We start from the raw sequence: 21,843 nt of genomic DNA on the forward strand, positions 1-21,843 counted from the left end.
TTAGGATAAGTTTCTGTTTCTGTGTGACTTATTTCACTTAGAATCATCGTACCTATATCCACCCATTATGCTGCTACTGGCCTTATGACATTGATTTCATGGCTGAGGGACATTCCATGGTACGAAAGTACCACAACTTCTTTGTCCATTTTTGTCTTTCCTGCAATATTTGAGGTGTTCTTAGGTCGAGGTGCTTGTAAACGGTGCCGCCGTTAAATTTGGGGTGGCTGTGTGTCTTTGATTTTCAGGTTTCTCAACGTATACATCCATGAGTGAAAGTGCCCTAGGCTCTGTAGCTGAGTTGTTTAGTTGTTTTTGGGAAACACCAGGCAGTTCCCTGGAGTGAGTGTGTGCTGGCATTTTCCTCTCTACCATCTTCCTAAGAATGCTCCCTTTTCTCCATGGCCTGTCCTGGTTTTCTGGTTTGTACAATTTTTTCAGATGTCCCTTTTGACCGGTGGGAAGTGAGACTTCTTTTTAGAGTGTATTTGCATTTCCCGCTTGCTTGGTTGGCCACAAAGTGTGTATGCGTTTTTTCCTCAATATGTTCTGGAAAACACGCATACGCCCTCTTGGGCCAAGTGCATCATTGTGGAAGTTCTGCCAATTTTCATGTGCTTTAAAGGTGATTCCAATCTACCTCTTGAAGCCTGTTTCCTGGAATTCAGCCTGGCTTTCAAGTCCTCCTGGTTGCATTCCCTCAACAGATGTTTGGATGATAGTTGTCCTTTATAACTCTGCAAGTTTCTGAATTGTTGTGCCCATGAGCTCCATTTGTCAACACACATTTTTGTGAGCTGGCCGCAAAACTGCAGGATTGCTTCAGGCCCTATCCTGGTTCTGGGGGCGGCAGGCTGAGACTTTGGTTATTTCTTCTTCCTGCCAGGAAAATACAGTGACATGTGCCCGTCCAAATGCCTACAGCTTGGCTCTCATTGGTTCCTCCTCTTCCCTTTCATCCTGCACACAAGTTGAAAACTGTGAGAAACAGGAGGTTAAAGGCACTGACTCCCCAAGTTGCGAGATTGTGAATAAAGTGTCTGGAATGTCGAACCAGAGTACCAGGAGAGGAAAATTGAAGAGCGTTTTAGAAATCTTTCCCGATCACACTGTGTCCCATCCTGTGGGTTTCGAATGCATGTTTTAATTTTACTAATACTCCCTTTAAGCTGGAGAGTAGGGACCCATGGCATGGGTGGCACGCATTATTGCTTTAAAGGTGTACATTTGCTCACCCAGCCTCACCAATCCTCTGAGCCCCAAGTGCCCAGCCTTTTGTCTCATTCAGGTGTGGGTGTAGATGGGGTCAATCCAGGTTGCATCAGAGCCCCTGAACGAATTGTGTAAGAATTTCGCTGTTTTTGTGTTTTGTTTGTGAAATTTATTTTTATAATGGGCTTGAGCTGATTTTCACTGCCATGTTTATGCCGCTCTAGGCACACTTGAATCCCTTACGGAGACATATCAGTACATAGGTTTTAAGATTCTTACTAGTCAGATATATTCCTCTGCACGGAATAGGGGGTGTTGAGTCCAGTTCACTGAGCAAGGCGTAGGTCTTGTCTATTACATAGTTGGCTTATGAAAAGGTACCTGTGCTAATATCAAACTCTGATTTTATGCATCAACCCAACTCACCTTTCCCCTTGAGCAGGCATAGGAGTGTTTTCTAAATGTGAGACTCTGTTCTGATTTCTACTTTAGTTCATGTGTAGCCTTTTTACATTCCCTTCATAAGTGATATCTTAGGATAAGTTTCTTTTTCTGTGTGACTTATTTCACTTAGAATCATCATACCTATATCCACCCATTATGCTGCTACTGGCCTTATGACATTGATTTCATGGCTGAGGGATATTCCTTCGTACAAAAGTACCACAACTTTTTTATCCATTTTTGTCTTTTCTGTGATATTTGAGGTGTTCTGAATTCGGCGTGCTTGTATACAGTGCAGCCCTTAAATTTGGGGTGGCTGTGTGTCTTTGATTTTCAGGTTTCCCAACGTATACGTCCATGAGTGAAAGTGCCCTAGGCTCTGTAGATGAGTTGTTTAGTTGTTTTTGGGAAACACCATGCACTTTTCCGGAGTGGCTGCTGGCAATTTTCCTCCCTCCCATCTGCATAAGAAGGGTCCCTGTTCTCCTCGGCCTGTCCTGCTTTTCTGGATTTTACAATTTTTTCGGATGTCCGTTTTGACTGGTGGGAAGTGAGACTTCTTTTTAGTGTGTACTTGCATTGCCCGCTTGTTGGTTGTCCACATAGTGTTTATGTGTTTTTTCCTCAGTATGTTCTGGAAAACACATAAATGCCCTCTTTGGAAGAGTGCATCATTGTGGAAGCTCTGCCGATTTTCATGTGCTTTAAAGGCAATTCCAATCTACATCTTGAAGTCTGTTTCCTGGAATTCTGCCTGTCTTTCAAGTCCTCCTGTTAGCCTACCCTCAACAGATTTGTGGATGATAGGTGCCCTTTATAACTCTGCCAGTTTCTGAATTGTTGTGCTCCGTGAGCTCCATTTGTCAACACACATTTTTGTGAGCTGGCCGAAAACCACAGGATTGCTTCAGGCCCTATTCTGGTTCTGGGGCAGCAGGCTGAGACTTTGGTCAATTCCTCTTCCTGATGGGAAATTAGAGTGACTTGTGCCCGTCCAAATGCCTACAGCTTGGCTCTCATTGGTTCCCCCACTTCCCTTTCATGCTCCGCACAATTTGCAAACTTTGTGAAACAGGAGTTTAACGGCACTGACTCCCCAAGTTGTGAGATTGAGAATAAAGCACCTGGAATGTCAAACCCTAGCACCAGGAGAGGAAAATTGAGGAGCGTTTTACAAACTTTTCCCGATCACAAGGTTTCCCATCCTGTGGGTTTTGCATGCATATTTTAATTCTACTAAAATTCCCTTAAACCATGAGAGTTGGGACCCATGGAATGGGAGGCACGCATTATTGCTTTAAAGGTGTACATTTGCTCACCCAACCTCACCAATCCTCTCAGCCCCAAGTGTCCAGCCTTTTGTCTTTTCCAGGTGTGGGTGTGGATGGGGTCAATCCAGGTTGCATCAGAGCCCCTGAACGAATTGTGTAAGAATTTCGCTGTTTTTGTGTTTTGTTTTTGAAATTTATTTATATACTGGGTTTGAGATGATTTTCACTACCGTGTTTATGCCACTCTCGGCACACTTCATTTCCTAACGGAGACATATCAGTACATAGGTTTTAAGATTCTTACTAGTCAGATATATTCCTCTGCGTGGAATAGAGGGTGTTGAGTCCATTTCACTGAGCAAAGTGTAGGTCTTGTCTATTACATATTTGGTTTATGGAACGGTACCTGTGCTAATATCAAACTCTGGTTTTATGCATCACCCCACCTCACCCTTCCCCTTAAGCAAGCATAGGAGTGTTTTCTAAATGTGAGACTCTGTTTTGTTTTCTACTTTAGTTCATGTGTAGCCTTTTTACATTCCCTTCATAAGTGATATCTTAGGATAATTTGCTTTTTCTGTGTGACTTATTTCACGTCGAATCATCGTACCTATATCCACCCATTATGCTGCTACTGGCCTTATGAGATTGATTTCATGGCTGAGGGATATTCCATGGTATGAAAGTATCACAACTTCTTTATCCATTTTTGTCTTTCCTGCAATATTTGAGGTGTTCTGAGGTCGAGGTGCTTGTAAACCGTGCAGCCGTTAAATTTGGGGTGGCTGTGTGTCTTTGATTTTCAGGTTTTCCAACGTATACATCCATGAGTGAAAGTGCCCTAGGCTCTGTAGCTGAGTTGATTAGTTGTTTTTGGGAAAAACCAGGCAGTTCTCTGGAGTGAGTGTCTGCTGGCAATTTTCCGCCCTACCATCTTCGTAAGAACGCTCCCATTTCTGCACGGCCTGTCCTGGTTTTCTGGTTTGTACAATTTTTTCGGATGTCCCTTTTGACCGGTGGGAACTGAGACTTCTTTTTAGTGCGTATTTGCATTTCCTGCTTGCTTGGTTGGCCACAAAGCGTGTATGCGTTTTTTCCTCAATATGTTCTGGAAAACACGCATACGCCCTCTTTGGCCAAGTGCATCATTGTGGAAGTTCTGCCGATTTTCATGTGCTTTAAAGGCGATTCCAATCTACCTCTTGAAGCCTGTTTCCTGGAATTCAGCCTGGCTTTCAAGTCCTCCTGGTTGCCTTCCCTCAACAGATGTTTGGATGATAGTTGTCCTTTATAACTCTGCAAGTTTCTGAATTGTTGTGCCCATGAGCTCCATTTGTCAACACACATTTTTGTGAGCTGGCCGCAAAACCACAGGATTGCTTCAGGCCCTATCCTGGTTTGGGGGGCAGCAGGCTTAGACTTTGGTTATTTCTTCTTCCTGCCAGGAAAATGAGTGACATGTGCCCGTCCAAATGCCTACAGCTTGGCTCTCATTGGTTCCTCCTCTTCCCTTTCATCGTGCACACAAGTTGCAAACTGTGAGAAACAGGAGGTTAAAGGCACTGACTCCCCAAGTTGGGAGATTGTGAGTAAAGTGTCTGGAATGTCGAACCAGAGTACCAGGAGAGGAAAATTGAAGAGCGTTTTAGAAATCTTTCCCGATCACACGGTGTGCCATCCTGTGGGTTTCAAATGCATGTTTTAATTTCACTAATATTCCCTTAAACCTGGAGAGTAGGGACCCATGGCATGGGTGGCACGCATTATTGCTTTAAAGGTGTACATTTGCTCACCCAGCCTCACCAATCCTCTCAGCCCCAAATGCCCAGCCTTTTGTCTCATTCAGGTGTGGGTGTAGATGGGGTCAATCCAGGTTGCATCAGAGCCCCTGAACGAATTGTGTAAGAATTTCGCTGTTTTTGTGTTTTGTTTGTGAAATTTATTTTTATAATGGGCTTGAGCTGATTTTCACTGCCATGTTTATGCCGCTCTAGGCACACTTGAATCCCTTACGGAGACATATCAGTACATAGGTTTTAAGATTCTTACTAGTCAGATATATTCCTCTGCACGGAATAGGGGGTGTTGAGTCCAGTTCAATGAGCAAGGCGTAGGTCTTGTCTATTACATAGTTGGCTTCTGAAAAGGTACCTGTGCTAATATCAAACTCTGATTTTATGCATCAACCCACCTCACCTTTCCCCTTGAGCAGGCATAGGAGTGTTTTTTAAATGTGAGACTCTGTTCTGATTTCTACTTTAGTTCATGTGTAGCCTTTTTACATTCCCTTCATAAGTGATATCTTAGGATAAGTTTCTGTTTCTGTGTGACTTATTTCACTTAGAATCATCGTACCTATATCCACCCATTATGCTGCTACTGGCCTTATGACATTGATTTCATGGCTGAGGGACATTCCATGGTACGAAAGTACCACAACTTCTTTGTCCATTTTTGTCTTTCCTGCAATATTTGAGGTGTTCTTAGGTCGAGGTGCTTGTAAACGGTGCCGCCGTTAAATTTGGGGTGGCTGTGTGTCTTTGATTTTCAGGTTTCTCAACGTATACATCCATGAGTGAAAGTGCCCTAGGCTCTGTAGCTGAGTTGTTTAGTTGTTTTTGGGAAACACCAGGCAGTTCCCTGGAGTGAGTGTGTGCTGGCATTTTCCTCTCTACCATCTTCCTAAGAATGCTCCCTTTTCTCCATGGCCTGTCCTGGTTTTCTGGTTTGTACAATTTTTTCAGATGTCCCTTTTGACCGGTGGGAAGTGAGACTTCTTTTTAGAGTGTATTTGCATTTCCCGCTTGCTTGGTTGGCCACAAAGTGTGTATGCGTTTTTTCCTCAATATGTTCTGGAAAACACGCATACGCCCTCTTGGGCCAAGTGCATCATTGTGGAAGTTCTGCCAATTTTCATGTGCTTTAAAGGTGATTCCAATCTACCTCTTGAAGCCTGTTTCCTGGAATTCAGCCTGGCTTTCAAGTCCTCCTGGTTGCATTCCCTCAACAGATGTTTGGATGATAGTTGTCCTTTATAACTCTGCAAGTTTCTGAATTGTTGTGCCCATGAGCTCCATTTGTCAACACACATTTTTGTGAGCTGGCCGCAAAACTGCAGGATTGCTTCAGGCCCTATCCTGGTTCTGGGGGCGGCAGGCTGAGACTTTGGTTATTTCTTCTTCCTGCCAGGAAAATACAGTGACATGTGCCCGTCCAAATGCCTACAGCTTGGCTCTCATTGGTTCCTCCTCTTCCCTTTCATCCTGCACACAAGTTGAAAACTGTGAGAAACAGGAGGTTAAAGGCACTGACTCCCCAAGTTGCGAGATTGTGAATAAAGTGTCTGGAATGTCGAACCAGAGTACCAGGAGAGGAAAATTGAAGAGCGTTTTAGAAATCTTTCCCGATCACACTGTGTCCCATCCTGTGGGTTTCGAATGCATGTTTTAATTTTACTAATACTCCCTTTAAGCTGGAGAGTAGGGACCCATGGCATGGGTGGCACGCATTATTGCTTTAAAGGTGTACATTTGCTCACCCAGCCTCACCAATCCTCTGAGCCCCAAGTGCCCAGCCTTTTGTCTCATTCAGGTGTGGGTGTAGATGGGGTCAATCCAGGTTGCATCAGAGCCCCTGAACGAATTGTGTAAGAATTTCGCTGTTTTTGTGTTTTGTTTGTGAAATTTATTTTTATAATGGGCTTGAGCTGATTTTCACTGCCATGTTTATGCCGCTCTAGGCACACTTGAATCCCTTACGGAGACATATCAGTACATAGGTTTTAAGATTCTTACTAGTCAGATATATTCCTCTGCACGGAATAGGGGGTGTTGAGTCCAGTTCACTGAGCAAGGCGTAGGTCTTGTCTATTACATAGTTGGCTTATGAAAAGGTACCTGTGCTAATATCAAACTCTGATTTTATGCATCAACCCAACTCACCTTTCCCCTTGAGCAGGCATAGGAGTGTTTTCTAAATGTGAGACTCTGTTCTGATTTCTACTTTAGTTCATGTGTAGCCTTTTTACATTCCCTTCATAAGTGATATCTTAGGATAAGTTTCTTTTTCTGTGTGACTTATTTCACTTAGAATCATCATACCTATATCCACCCATTATGCTGCTACTGGCCTTATGACATTGATTTCATGGCTGAGGGATATTCCATCGTACAAAAGTACCACAACTTTTTTATCCATTTTTGTCTTTTCTGTGATATTTGAGGTGTTCTGAATTCGGCGTGCTTGTATACAGTGCAGCCCTTAAATTTGGGGTGGCTGTGTGTCTTTGATTTTCAGGTTTCCCAACGTATACGTCCATGAGTGAAAGTGCCCTAGGCTCTGTAGATGAGTTGTTTAGTTGTTTTTGGGAAACACCATGCACTTTTCCGGAGTGGCTGCTGGCAATTTTCCTCCCTCCCATCTGCATAAGAAGGGTCCCTGTTCTCCTCGGCCTGTCCTGCTTTTCTGGATTTTACAATTTTTTCGGATGTCCGTTTTGACTGGTGGGAAGTGAGACTTCTTTTTAGTGTGTACTTGCATTGCCCGCTTGTTGGTTGTCCACATAGTGTTTATGTGTTTTTTCCTCAGTATGTTCTGGAAAACACATAAATGCCCTCTTTGGAAGAGTGCATCATTGTGGAAGCTCTGCCGATTTTCATGTGCTTTAAAGGCAATTCCAATCTACATCTTGAAGTCTGTTTCCTGGAATTCTGCCTGTCTTTCAAGTCCTCCTGTTAGCCTACCCTCAACAGATTTGTGGATGATAGGTGCCCTTTATAACTCTGCCAGTTTCTGAATTGTTGTGCTCCGTGAGCTCCATTTGTCAACACACATTTTTGTGAGCTGGCCGAAAACCACAGGATTGCTTCAGGCCCTATTCTGGTTCTGGGGCAGCAGGCTGAGACTTTGGTCAATTCCTCTTCCTGATGGGAAATTAGAGTGACTTGTGCCCGTCCAAATGCCTACAGCTTGGCTCTCATTGGTTCCCCCACTTCCCTTTCATGCTCCGCACAATTTGCAAACTTTGTGAAACAGGAGTTTAACGGCACTGACTCCCCAAGTTGTGAGATTGAGAATAAAGCACCTGGAATGTCAAACCCTAGCACCAGGAGAGGAAAATTGAGGAGCGTTTTACAAACTTTTCCCGATCACAAGGTTTCCCATCCTGTGGGTTTTGCATGCATATTTTAATTCTACTAAAATTCCCTTAAACCATGAGAGTTGGGACCCATGGAATGGGAGGCACGCATTATTGCTTTAAAGGTGTACATTTGCTCACCCAACCTCACCAATCCTCTCAGCCCCAAGTGTCCAGCCTTTTGTCTTTTCCAGGTGTGGGTGTGGATGGGGTCAATCCAGGTTGCATCAGAGCCCCTGAACGAATTGTGTAAGAATTTCGCTGTTTTTGTGTTTTGTTTTTGAAATTTATTTATATACTGGGTTTGAGATGATTTTCACTACCGTGTTTATGCCACTCTCGGCACACTTCATTTCCTAACGGAGACATATCAGTACATAGGTTTTAAGATTCTTACTAGTCAGATATATTCCTCTGCGTGGAATAGGGGGTGTTGAGTCCATTTCACTGAGCAAAGTGTAGGTCTTGTCTATTACATATTTGGTTTATGGAACGGTACCTGTGCTAATATCAAACTCTGGTTTTATGCATCACCCCACCTCACCCTTCCCCTTAAGCAGGCATAGGAGTGTTTTCTAAATGTGAGACTCTGTTTTGTTTTCTACTTTAGTTCATGTGTAGCCTTTTTACATTCCCTTCATAAGTGATATCTTAGGATAATTTGCTTTTTCTGTGTGACTTATTTCACGTCGAATCATCGTACCTATATCCACCCATTATGCTGCTACTGGCCTTATGACATTGATTTCATGGCTGAGGGATATTCCATGGTATGAAAGTATCACAACTTCTTTATCCATTTTTGTCTTTCCTGCAATATTTGAGGTGTTCTGAGGTCGAGGTGCTTGTAAACCGTGCAGCCGTTAAATTTGGGGTGGCTGTGTGTCTTTGATTTTCAGGTTTTCCAACGTATACATCCATGAGTGAAAGTGCCCTAGGCTCTGTAGCTGAGTTGATTAGTTGTTTTTGGGAAAAACCAGGCAGTTCTCTGGAGTGAGTGTCTGCTGGCAATTTTCCGCCCTACCATCTTCGTAAGAACGCTCCCATTTCTGCACGGCCTGTCCTGGTTTTCTGGTTTGTACAATTTTTTCGGATGTCCCTTTTGACCGGTGGGAACTGAGACTTCTTTTTAGTGCGTATTTGCATTTCCTGCTTGCTTGGTTGGCCACAAAGCGTGTATGCGTTTTTTCCTCAATATGTTCTGGAAAACACGCATACGCCCTCTTTGGCCAAGTGCATCATTGTGGAAGTTCTGCCGATTTTCATGTGCTTTAAAGGCGATTCCAATCTACCTCTTGAAGCCTGTTTCCTGGAATTCAGCCTGGCTTTCAAGTCCTCCTGGTTGCCTTCCCTCAACAGATGTTTGGATGATACTTGTCCTTTATAACTCTGCAAGTTTCTGAATTGTTGTGCCCATGAGCTCCATTTGTCAACACACATTTTTGTGAGCTGGCCGCAAAACCACAGGATTGCTTCAGGCCCTATCCTGGTTTGGGGGGCAGCAGGCTTAGACTTTGGTTATTTCTTCTTCCTGCCAGGAAAATGAGTGACATGTGCCCGTCCAAATGCCTACAGCTTGGCTCTCATTGGTTCCTCCTCTTCCCTTTCATCGTGCACACAAGTTGCAAACTGTGAGAAACAGGAGGTTAAAGGCACTGACTCCCCAAGTTGGGAGATTGTGAGTAAAGTGTCTGGAATGTCGAACCAGAGTACCAGGAGAGGAAAATTGAAGAGCGTTTTAGAAATCTTTCCCGATCACACGGTGTGCCATCCTGTGGGTTTCAAATGCATGTTTTAATTTTACTAATATTCCCTTAAACCTGGAGAGTAGGGACCCATGGCATGGGTGGCACGCATTATTGCTTTAAAGGTGTACATTTGCTCACCCAGCCTCACCAATCCTCTCAGCCCCAAATGCCCAGCCTTTTGTCTCATTCAGGTGTGGGTGTAGATGGGGTCAATCCAGGTTGCATCAGAGCCCCTGAACGAATTGTGTAAGAATTTTGCTGTTTTTGTGTTTTGTTTGTGAAATTTATTTTTATAATGGGCTTGAGCTGATTTTCACTGCCATGTTTATGCCGCTCTAGGCACACTTGAATCCCTTACGGAGACATATCAGTACATAGGTTTTAAGATTCTTACTAGTCAGATATATTCCTCTGCACGGAATAGGGGGTGTTGAGTCCAGTTCAATGAGCAAGGCGTAGGTCTTGTCTATTACATAGTTGGCTTCTGAAAAGGTACCTGTGCTAATATCAAACTCTGATTTTATGCATCAACCCACCTCACCTTTCCCCTTGAGCAGGCATAGGAGTGTTTTTTAAATGTGAGACTCTGTTCTGATTTCTACTTTAGTTCATGTGTAGCCTTTTTACATTCCCTTCATAAGTGATATCTTAGGATAAGTTTCTGTTTCTGTGTGACTTATTTCACTTAGAATCATCGTACCTATATCCACCCATTATGCTGCTACTGGCCTTATGACATTGATTTCATGGCTGAGGGACATTCCATGGTACGAAAGTACCACAACTTCTTTGTCCATTTTTGTCTTTCCTGCAATATTTGAGGTGTTCTTAGGTCGAGGTGCTTGTAAACGGTGCGGCCGTTAAATTTGGGGTGGCTGTGTGTCTTTGATTTTCAGGTTTCTCAACGTATACATCCATGAGTGAAAGTGCCCTAGGCTCTGTAGCTGAGTTGTTTAGTTGTTTTTGGGAAACACCAGGCAGTTCCCTGGAGTGAGTGTGTGCTGGCATTTTCCTCTCTACCATCTTCCTAAGAATGCTCCCTTTTCTCCATGGCCTGTCCTGGTTTTCTGGTTTGTACAATTTTTTCAGATGTCCCTTTTGACCGGTGGGAAGTGAGACTTCTTTTTAGAGTGTATTTGCATTTCCCGCTTGCTTGGTTGGCCACAAAGTGTGTATGCGTTTTTTCCTCAATATGTTCTGGAAAACACGCATACGCCCTCTTGGGCCAAGTGCATCATTGTGGAAGTTCTGCCAATTTTCATGTGCTTTAAAGGTGATTCCAATCTACCTCTTGAAGCCTGTTTCCTGGAATTCAGCCTGGCTTTCAAGTCCTCCTGGTTGCATTCCCTCAACAGATGTTTGGATGATAGTTGTCCTTTATAACTCTGCAAGTTTCTGAATTGTTGTGCCCATGAGCTCCATTTGTCAACACACATTTTTGTGAGCTGGCCGCAAAACTGCAGGATTGCTTCAGGCCCTATCCTGGTTCTGGGGGCGGCAGGCTGAGACTTTGGTTATTTCTTCTTCCTGCCAGGAAAATACAGTGACATGTGCCCGTCCAAATGCCTACAGCTTGGCTCTCATTGGTTCCTCCTCTTCCCTTTCATCCTGCACACAAGTTGAAAACTGTGAGAAACAGGAGGTTAAAGGCACTGACTCCCCAAGTTGCGAGATTGTGAATAAAGTGTCTGGAATGTCGAACCAGAGTACCAGGAGAGGAAAATTGAAGAGCGTTTTAGAAATCTTTCCCGATCACACTGTGTCCCATCCTGTGGGTTTCGAATGCATGTTTTAATTTTACTAATACTCCCTTTAAGCTGGAGAGTAGGGACCCATGGCATGGGTGGCATGCATTATTGCTTTAAAGGTGTACATTTGCTCACCCAGCCTCACCAATCCTCTGAGCCCCAAGTGCCCAGCCTTTTGTCTCATTCAGGTGTGGGTGTAGATGGGGTCAATCCAGGTTGCATCAGAGCCCCTGAACGAATTGTGTAAGAATTTCGCTGTTTTTGTGTTTTGTTTGTGAAATTTATTTTTATAATGGGCTTGAGCTGATTTTCACTGCCATGTTTATGCCACTCTAGGCACACTTGAATCCCTTACGGAGACATATCAGTACATAGGTTTTAAGATTCTTACTAGTCAGATATATTCCTCTGCACGGAATAGGGGGTGTTGAGTCCAGTTCACTGAGCAAGGCGTAGGTCTTGTCTATTACATAGTTGGCTTATGAAAAGGTACCTGTGCTAATATCAAACTCTGATTTTATGCATCAACCCAACTCACCTTTCCCCTTGAGCAGGCATAGGAGTGTTTTCTAAATGTGAGACTCTGTTCTGATTTCTACTTTAGTTCATGTGTAGCCTTTTTACATTCCCTTCATAAGTGATATCTTAGGATAAGTTTCTTTTTCTGTGTGACTTATTTCACTTAGAATCATCATACCTATATCCACCCATTATGCTGCTACTGGCCTTATGACATTGATTTCATGGCTGAGGGATATTCCTTCGTACAAAAGTACCACAACTTTTTTATCCATTTTTGTCTTTTCTGTGATATTTGAGGTGTTCTGAATTCGGCGTGCTTGTATACAGTGCAGCCCTTAAATTTGGGGTGGCTGTGTGTCTTTGATTTTCAGGTTTCCCAACGTATACGTCCATGAGTGAAAGTGCCCTAGGCTCTGTAGATGAGTTGTTTAGTTGTTTTTGGGAAACACCATGCACTTTTCCGGAGTGGCTGCTGGCAATTTTCCTCCCTCCCATCTGCATAAGAAGGGTCCCTGTTCTCCTCGGCCTGTCCTGCTTTTCTGGATTTTACAATTTTTTCGGATGTCCGTTTTGACTGGTGGGAAGTGAGACTTCTTTTTAGTGTGTACTTGCATTGCCCGCTTGTTGGTTGTCCACATAGTGTTTATGTGTTTTTTCCTCAGTATGTTCTGGAAAACACATAAATGCCCTCTTTGGAAGAGTGCATCATTGTGGAAGCTCTGCCGATTTTCATGTGCTTTAAAGGCAATTCCAATCTACATCTTGAAGTCTGTTTCCTGGAATTCTGCCTGTCTTTCAAGTCCTCCTGTTAGCCTACCCTCAACAGATTTGTGGATGATAGGTGCCCTTTATAACTCTGCCAGTTTCTGAATTGTTGTGCTCCGTGAGCTCCATTTGTCAACACACATTTTTGTGAGCTGGCCGAAAACCACAGGATTGCTTCAGGCCCTATTCTGGTTCTGGGGCAGCAGGCTGAGACTTTGGTCAATTCCTCTTCCTGATGGGAAATTAGAGTGACTTGTGCCCGTCCAAATGCCTACAGCTTGGCTCTCATTGGTTCCCCCACTTCCCTTTCATGCTCCGCACAATTTGCAAACTTTGTGAAACAGGAGTTTAACGGCACTGACTCCCCAAGTTGTGAGATTGAGAATAAAGCACCTGGAATGTCAAACCCTAGCACCAGGAGAGGAAAATTGAGGAGCGTTTTACAAACTTTTCCCGATCACAAGGTTTCCCATCCTGTGGGTTTTGCATGCATATTTTAATTCTACTAAAATTCCCTTAAACCATGAGAGTTGGGACCCATGGAATGGGAGGCACGCATTATTGCTTTAAAGGTGTACATTTGCTCACCCAACCTCACCAATCCTCTCAGCCCCAAGTGTCCAGCCTTTTGTCTTTTCCAGGTGTGGGTGTGGATGGGGTCAATCCAGGTTGCATCAGAGCCCCTGAACGAATTGTGTAAGAATTTCGCTGTTTTTGTGTTTTGTTTTTGAAATTTATTTATATACTGGGTTTGAGATGATTTTCACTACCGTGTTTATGCCACTCTCGGCACACTTCATTTCCTAACGGAGACATATCAGTACATAGGTTTTAAGATTCTTACTAGTCAGATATATTCCTCTGCGTGGAATAGGGGGTGTTGAGTCCATTTCACTGAGCAAAGTGTAGGTCTTGTCTATTACATATTTGGTTTATGGAACGGTACCTGTGCTAATATCAAACTCTGGTTTTATGCATCACCCCACCTCACCCTTCCCCTTAAGCAGGCATAGGAGTGTTTTCTAAATGTGAGACTCTGTTTTGTTTTCTACTTTAGTTCATGTGTAGCCTTTTTACATTCCCTTCATAAGTGATATCTTAGGATAATTTGCTTTTTCTGTGTGACTTATTTCACATCGAATCATCGTACCTATATCCACCCATTATGCTGCTACTGGCCTTATGAGATTGATTTCATGGCTGAGGGATATTCCATGGTATGAAAGTATCACAACTTCTTTATCCATTTTTGTCTTTCCTGCAATATTTGAGGTGTTCTGAGGTCGAGGTGCTTGTAAACCGTGCAGCCGTTAAATTTGGGGTGGCTGTGTGTCTTTGATTTTCAGGTTTTCCAACGTATACATCCATGAGTGAAAGTGCCCTAGGCTCTGTAGCTGAGTTGATTAGTTGTTTTTGGGAAAAACCAGGCAGTTCTCTGGAGTGAGTGTCTGCTGGCAATTTTCCGCCCTACCATCTTCGTAAGAACGCTCCCATTTCTGCACGGCCTGTCCTGGTTTTCTGGTTTGTACAATTTTTTCGGATGTCCCTTTTGACCGGTGGGAACTGAGACTTCTTTTTAGTGCGTATTTGCATTTCCTGCTTGCTTGGTTGGCCACAAAGCGTGTATGCGTTTTTTCCTCAATATGTTCTGGAAAACACGCATACGCCCTCTTTGGCCAAGTGCATCATTGTGGAAGTTCTGCCGATTTTCATGTGCTTTAAAGGCGATTCCAATCTACCTCTTGAAGCCTGTTTCCTGGAATTCAGCCTGGCTTTCAAGTCCTCCTGGTTGCCTTCCCTCAACAGATGTTTGGATGATACTTGTCCTTTATAACTCTGCAAGTTTCTGAATTGTTGTGCCCATGAGCTCCATTTGTCAACACACATTTTTGTGAGCTGGCCGCAAAACCACAGGATTGCTTCAGGCCCTATCCTGGTTTGGGGGGCAGCAGGCTTAGACTTTGGTTATTTCTTCTTCCTGCCAGGAAAATGAGTGACATGTGCCCGTCCAAATGCCTACAGCTTGGCTCTCATTGGTTCCTCCTCTTCCCTTTCATCGTGCACACAAGTTGCAAACTGTGAGAAACAGGAGGTTAAAGGCACTGACTCCCCAAGTTGGGAGATTGTGAGTAAAGTGTCTGGAATGTCGAACCAGAGTACCAGGAGAGGAAAATTGAAGAGCGTTTTAGAAATCTTTCCCGATCACACGGTGTGCCATCCTGTGGGTTTCAAATGCATGTTTTAATTTTACTAATATTCCCTTAAACCTGGAGAGTAGGGACCCATGGCATGGGTGGCATGCATTATTGCTTTAAAGGTGTACATTTGCTCACCCAGCCTCACCAATCCTCTCAGCCCCAAATGCCCAGCCTTTTGTCTCATTCAGGTGTGGGTGTAGATGGGGTCAATCCAGGTTGCATCAGAGCCCCTGAACGAATTGTGTAAGAATTTCGCTGTTTTTGTGTTTTGTTTGTGAAATTTATTTTTATAATGGGCTTGAGCTGATTTTCACTGCCATGTTTATGCCGCTCTAGGCACACTTGAATCCCTTACGGAGACATATCAGTACATAGGTTTTAAGATTCTTACTAGTCAGATATATTCCTCTGCACGGAATAGGGGGTGTTGAGTCCAGTTCAATGAGCAAGGCGTAGGTCTTGTCTATTACATAGTTGGCTTCTGAAAAGGTACCTGTGCTAATATCAAACTCTGATTTTATGCATCAACCCACCTCACCTTTCCCCTTGAGCAGGCCTAGGAGTGTTTTTTAAATGTGAGACTCTGTTCTGATTTCTACTTTAGTTCATGTGTAGCCTTTTTACATTCCCTTCATAAGTGATATCTTAGGATAAGTTTCTGTTTCTGTGTGACTTATTTCACTTAGAATCATCGTACCTATATCCACCCATTATGCTGCTACTGGCCTTATGACATTGATTTCATGGCTGAGGGACATTCCATGGTACGAAAGTACCACAACTTCTTTGTCCATTTTTGTCTTTCCTGCAATATTTGAGGTGTTCTTAGGTCGAGGTGCTTGTAAACGGTGCGGCCGTTAAATTTGGGGTGGCTGTGTGTCTTTGATTTTCAGGTTTCTCAACGTATACATCCATGAGTGAAAGTGCCCTAGGCTCTGTAGCTGAGTTGTTTAGTTGTTTTTGGGAAACACCAGGCAGTTCCCTGGAGTGAGTGTGTGCTGGCATTTTCCTCTCTACCATCTTCCTAAGAATGCTCCCTTTTCTCCATGGCCTGTCCTGGTTTTCTGGTTTGTACAATTTTTTCAGATGTCCCTTTTGACCGGTGGGAAGTGAGACTTCTTTTTAGAGTGTATTTGCATTTCCCGCTTGCTTGGTTGGCCACAAAGTGTGTATGCGTTTTTTCCTCAATATGTTCTGGAAAACACGCATACGCCCTCTTGGGCCAAGTGCATCATTGTGGAAGTTCTGCCAATTTTCATGTGCTTTAAAGGTGATTCCAATCTACCTCTTGAAGCCTGTTTCCTGGAATTCAGCCTGGCTTTCAAGTCCTCCTGGTTGCATTCCCTCAACAGATGTTTGGATGATAGTTGTCCTTTATAACTCTGCAAGTTTCTGAATTGTTGTGCCCATGAGCTCCATTTGTCAACACACATTTTTGTGAGCTGGCCGCAAAACTGCAGGATTGCTTCAGGCCCTATCCTGGTTCTGGGGGCGGCAGGCTGAGACTTTGGTTATTTCTTCTTCCTGCCAGGAAAATACAGTGACATGTGCCCGTCCAAATGCCTACAGCTTGGCTCTCATTGGTTCCTCCTCTTCCCTTTCATCCTGCACACAAGTTGAAAACTGTGAGAAACAGGAGGTTAAAGGCACTGACTCCCCAAGTTGCGAGATTGTGAATAAAGTGTCTGGAATGTCGAACCAGAGTACCAGGAGAGGAAAATTGAAGAGCGTTTTAGAAATCTTTCCCGATCACACTGTGTCCCATCCTGTGGGTTTCGAATGCATGTTTTAATTTTACTAATACTCCCTTTAAGCTGGAGAGTAGGGACCCATGGCATGGGTGGCACGCATTATTGTTTTAAAGGTGTACATTTGCTCACCCAGCCTCACCAATCCTCTGAGCCCCAAGTGCCCAGCCTTTTGTCTCATTCAGGTGTGGGTGTAGATGGGGTCAATCCAGGTTGCATCAGAGCCCCTGAACGAATTGTGTAAGAATTTCGCTGTTTTTGTGTTTTGTTTGTGAAATTTATTTTTATAATGGGCTTGAGCTGATTTTCACTGCCATGTTTATGCCGCTCTAGGCACACTTGAATCCCTTACGGAGACATATCAGTACATAGGTTTTAAGATTCTTACTAGTCAGATATATTCCTCTGCACGGAATAGGGGGTGTTGAGTCCAGTTCACTGAGCAAGGCGTAGGTCTTGTCTATTACATAGTTGGCTTATGAAAAGGTACCTGTGCTAATATCAAACTCTGATTTTATGCATCAACCCAACTCACCTTTCCCCTTGAGCAGGCATAGGAGTGTTTTCTAAATGTGAGACTCTGTTCTGATTTCTACTTTAGTTCATGTGTAGCCTTTTTACATTCCCTTCATAAGTGATATCTTAGGATAAGTTTCTTTTTCTGTGTGACTTATTTCACTTAGAATCATCATACCTATATCCACCCATTATGCTGCTACTGGCCTTATGACATTGATTTCATGGCTGAGGGATATTCCTTCGTACAAAAGTACCACAACTTTTTTATCCATTTTTGTCTTTTCTGTGATATTTGAGGTGTTCTGAATTCGGCGTGCTTGTATACAGTGCAGCCCTTAAATTTGGGGTGGCTGTGTGTCTTTGATTTTCAGGTTTCCCAACGTATACGTCCATGAGTGAAAGTGCCCTAGGCTCTGTAGATGAGTTGTTTAGTTGTTTTTGGGAAACACCATGCACTTTTCCGGAGTGGCTGCTGGCAATTTTCCTCCCTCCCATCTGCATAAGAAGGGTCCCTGTTCTCCTCGGCCTGTCCTGCTTTTCTGGATTTTACAATTTTTTCGGATGTCCGTTTTGACTGGTGGGAAGTGAGACTTCTTTTTAGTGTGTACTTGCATTGCCCGCTTGTTGGTTGTCCACATAGTGTTTATGTGTTTTTTCCTCAGTATGTTCTGGAAAACACATAAATGCCCTCTTTGGAAGAGTGCATCATTGTGGAAGCTCTGCCGATTTTCATGTGCTTTAAAGGCAATTCCAATCTACATCTTGAAGTCTGTTTCCTGGAATTCTGCCTGTCTTTCAAGTCCTCCTGTTAGCCTACCCTCAACAGATTTGTGGATGATAGGTGCCCTTTATAACTCTGCCAGTTTCTGAATTGTTGTGCTCCGTGAGCTCCATTTGTCAACACACATTTTTGTGAGCTGGCCGAAAACCACAGGATTGCTTCAGGCCCTATTCTGGTTCTGGGGCAGCAGGCTGAGACTTTGGTCAATTCCTCTTCCTGATGGGAAATTAGAGTGACTTGTGCCCGTCCAAATGCCTACAGCTTGGCTCTCATTGGTTCCCCCACTTCCCTTTCATGCTCCGCACAATTTGCAAACTTTGTGAAACAGGAGTTTAACGGCACTGACTCCCCAAGTTGTGAGATTGAGAATAAAGCACCTGGAATGTCAAACCCTAGCACCAGGAGAGGAAAATTGAGGAGCGTTTTACAAACTTTTCCCGATCACAAGGTTTCCCATCCTGTGGGTTTTGCATGCATATTTTAATTCTACTAAAATTCCCTTAAACCATGAGAGTTGGGACCCATGGAATGGGAGGCATGCATTATTGCTTTAAAGGTGTACATTTGCTCACCCAACCTCACCAATCCTCTCAGCCCCAAGTGTCCAGCCTTTTGTCTTTTCCAGGTGTGGGTGTGGATGGGGTCAATCCAGGTTGCATCAGAGCCCCTGAACGAATTGTGTAAGAATTTCGCTGTTTTTGTGTTTTGTTTTTGAAATTTATTTATATACTGGGTTTGAGATGATTTTCACTACCGTGTTTATGCCACTCTCGGCACACTTCATTTCCTAACGGAGACATATCAGTACATAGGTTTTAAGATTCTTACTAGTCAGATATATTCCTCTGCGTGGAATAGGGGGTGTTGAGTCCATTTCACTGAGCAAAGTGTAGGTCTTGTCTATTACATATTTGGTTTATGGAACGGTACCTGTGCTAATATCAAACTCTGGTTTTATGCATCACCCCACCTCACCCTTCCCCTTAAGCAGGCATAGGAGTGTTTTCTAAATGTGAGACTCTGTTTTGTTTTCTACTTTAGTTCATGTGTAGCCTTTTTACATTCCCTTCATAAGTGATATCTTAGGATAATTTGCTTTTTCTGTGTGACTTATTTCACGTCGAATCATCGTACCTATATCCACCCATTATGCTGCTACTGGCCTTATGAGATTGATTTCATGGCTGAGGGATATTCCATGGTATGAAAGTATCACAACTTCTTTATCCATTTTTGTCTTTCCTGCAATATTTGAGGTGTTCTGAGGTCGAGGTGCTTGTAAACCGTGCAGCCGTTAAATTTGGGGTGGCTGTGTGTCTTTGATTTTCAGGTTTTCCAACGTATACATCCATGAGTGAAAGTGCCCTAGGCTCTGTAGCTGAGTTGATTAGTTGTTTTTGGGAAAAACCAGGCAGTTCTCTGGAGTGAGTGTCTGCTGGCAATTTTCCGCCCTACCATCTTCGTAAGAACGCTCCCATTTCTGCACGGCCTGTCCTGGTTTTCTGGTTTGTACAATTTTTTCGGATGTCCCTTTTGACCGGTGGGAACTGAGACTTCTTTTTAGTGCGTATTTGCATTTCCTGCTTGCTTGGTTGGCCACAAAGCGTGTATGCGTTTTTTCCTCAATATGTTCTGGAAAACACGCATACGCCCTCTTTGGCCAAGTGCATCATTGTGGAAGTTCTGCCGATTTTCATGTGCTTTAAAGGCGATTCCAATCTACCTCTTGAAGCCTGTTTCCTGGAATTCAGCCTGGCTTTCAAGTCCTCCTGGTTGCCTTCCCTCAACAGATGTTTGGATGATACTTGTCCTTTATAACTCTGCAAGTTTCTGAATTGTTGTGCCCATGAGCTCCATTTGTCAACACACATTTTTGTGAGCTGGCCGCAAAACCACAGGATTGCTTCAGGCCCTATCCTGGTTTGGGGGGCAGCAGGCTTAGACTTTGGTTATTTCTTCTTCCTGCCAGGAAAATGAGTGACATGTGCCCGTCCAAATGCCTACAGCTTGGCTCTCATTGGTTCCTCCTCTTCCCTTTCATCGTGCACACAAGTTGCAAACTGTGAGAAACAGGAGGTTAAAGGCACTGACTCCCCAAGTTGGGAGATTGTGAGTAAAGTGTCTGGAATGTCGAACCAGAGTACCAGGAGAGGAAAATTGAAGAGCGTTTTAGAAATCTTTCCCGATCACACGGTGTGCCATCCTGTGGGTTTCAAATGCATGTTTTAATTTTACTAATATTCCCTTAAACCTGGAGAGTAGGGACCCATGGCATGGGTGGCACGCATTATTGCTTTAAAGGTGTACATTTGCTCACCCAGCCTCACCAATCCTCTCAGCCCCAAATGCCCAGCCTTTTGTCTCATTCAGGTGTGGGTGTAGATGGGGTCAATCCAGGTTGCATCAGAGCCCCTGAACGAATTGTGTAAGAATTTCGCTGTTTTTGTGTTTTGTTTGTGAAATTTATTTTTATAATGGGCTTGAGCTGATTTTCACTGCCATGTTTATGCCGCTCTAGGCACACTTGAATCCCTTACGGAGACATATCAGTACATAGGTTTTAAGATTCTTACTAGTCAGATATATTCCTCTGCACGGAATAGGGGGTGTTGAGTCCAGTTCAATGAGCAAGGCGTAGGTCTTGTCTATTACATAGTTGGCTTCTGAAAAGGTACCTGTGCTAATATCAAACTCTGATTTTATGCATCAACCCACCTCACCTTTCCCCTTGAGCAGGCCTAGGAGTGTTTTTTAAATGTGAGACTCTGTTCTGATTTCTACTTTAGTTCATGTGTAGCCTTTTTACATTCCCTTCATAAGTGATATCTTAGGATAAGTTTCTGTTTCTGTGTGACTTATTTCACTTAGAATCATCGTACCTATATCCACCCATTATGCTGCTACTGGCCTTATGACATTGATTTCATGGCTGAGGGACATTCCATGGTACGAAAGTACCACAACTTCTTTGTCCATTTTTGTCTTTCCTGCAATATTTGAGGTGTTCTTAGGTCGAGGTGCTTGTAAACGGTGCGGCCGTTAAATTTGGGGTGGCTGTGTGTCTTTGATTTTCAGGTTTCTCAACGTATACATCCATGAGTGAAAGTGCCCTAGGCTCTGTAGCTGAGTTGTTTAGTTGTTTTTGGGAAACACCAGGCAGTTCCCTGGAGTGAGTGTGTGCTGGCATTTTCCTCTCTACCATCTTCCTAAGAATGCTCCCTTTTCTCCATGGCCTGTCCTGGTTTTCTGGTTTGTACAATTTTTTCAGATGTCCCTTTTGACCGGTGGGAAGTGAGACTTCTTTTTAGAGTGTATTTGCATTTCCCGCTTGCTTGGTTGGCCACAAAGTGTGTATGCGTTTTTTCCTCAATATGTTCTGGAAAACACGCATACGCCCTCTTGGGCCAAGTGCATCATTGTGGAAGTTCTGCCAATTTTCATGTGCTTTAAAGGTGATTCCAATCTACCTCTTGAAGCCTGTTTCCTGGAATTCAGCCTGGCTTTCAAGTCCTCCTGGTTGCATTCCCTCAACAGATGTTTGGATGATAGTTGTCCTTTATAACTCTGCAAGTTTCTGAATTGTTGTGCCCATGAGCTCCATTTGTCAACACACATTTTTGTGAGCTGGCCGCAAAACTGCAGGATTGCTTCAGGCCCTATCCTGGTTCTGGGGGCGGCAGGCTGAGACTTTGGTTATTTCTTCTTCCTGCCAGGAAAATACAGTGACATGTGCCCGTCCAAATGCCTACA

The sequence above is a fragment of the Mesoplodon densirostris genome, chromosome 3, assembly GCF_025265405.1.
Source record: "Mesoplodon densirostris isolate mMesDen1 chromosome 3, mMesDen1 primary haplotype, whole genome shotgun sequence".
Taxonomy (NCBI): Eukaryota; Metazoa; Chordata; class Mammalia; order Artiodactyla; family Ziphiidae; genus Mesoplodon; species Mesoplodon densirostris.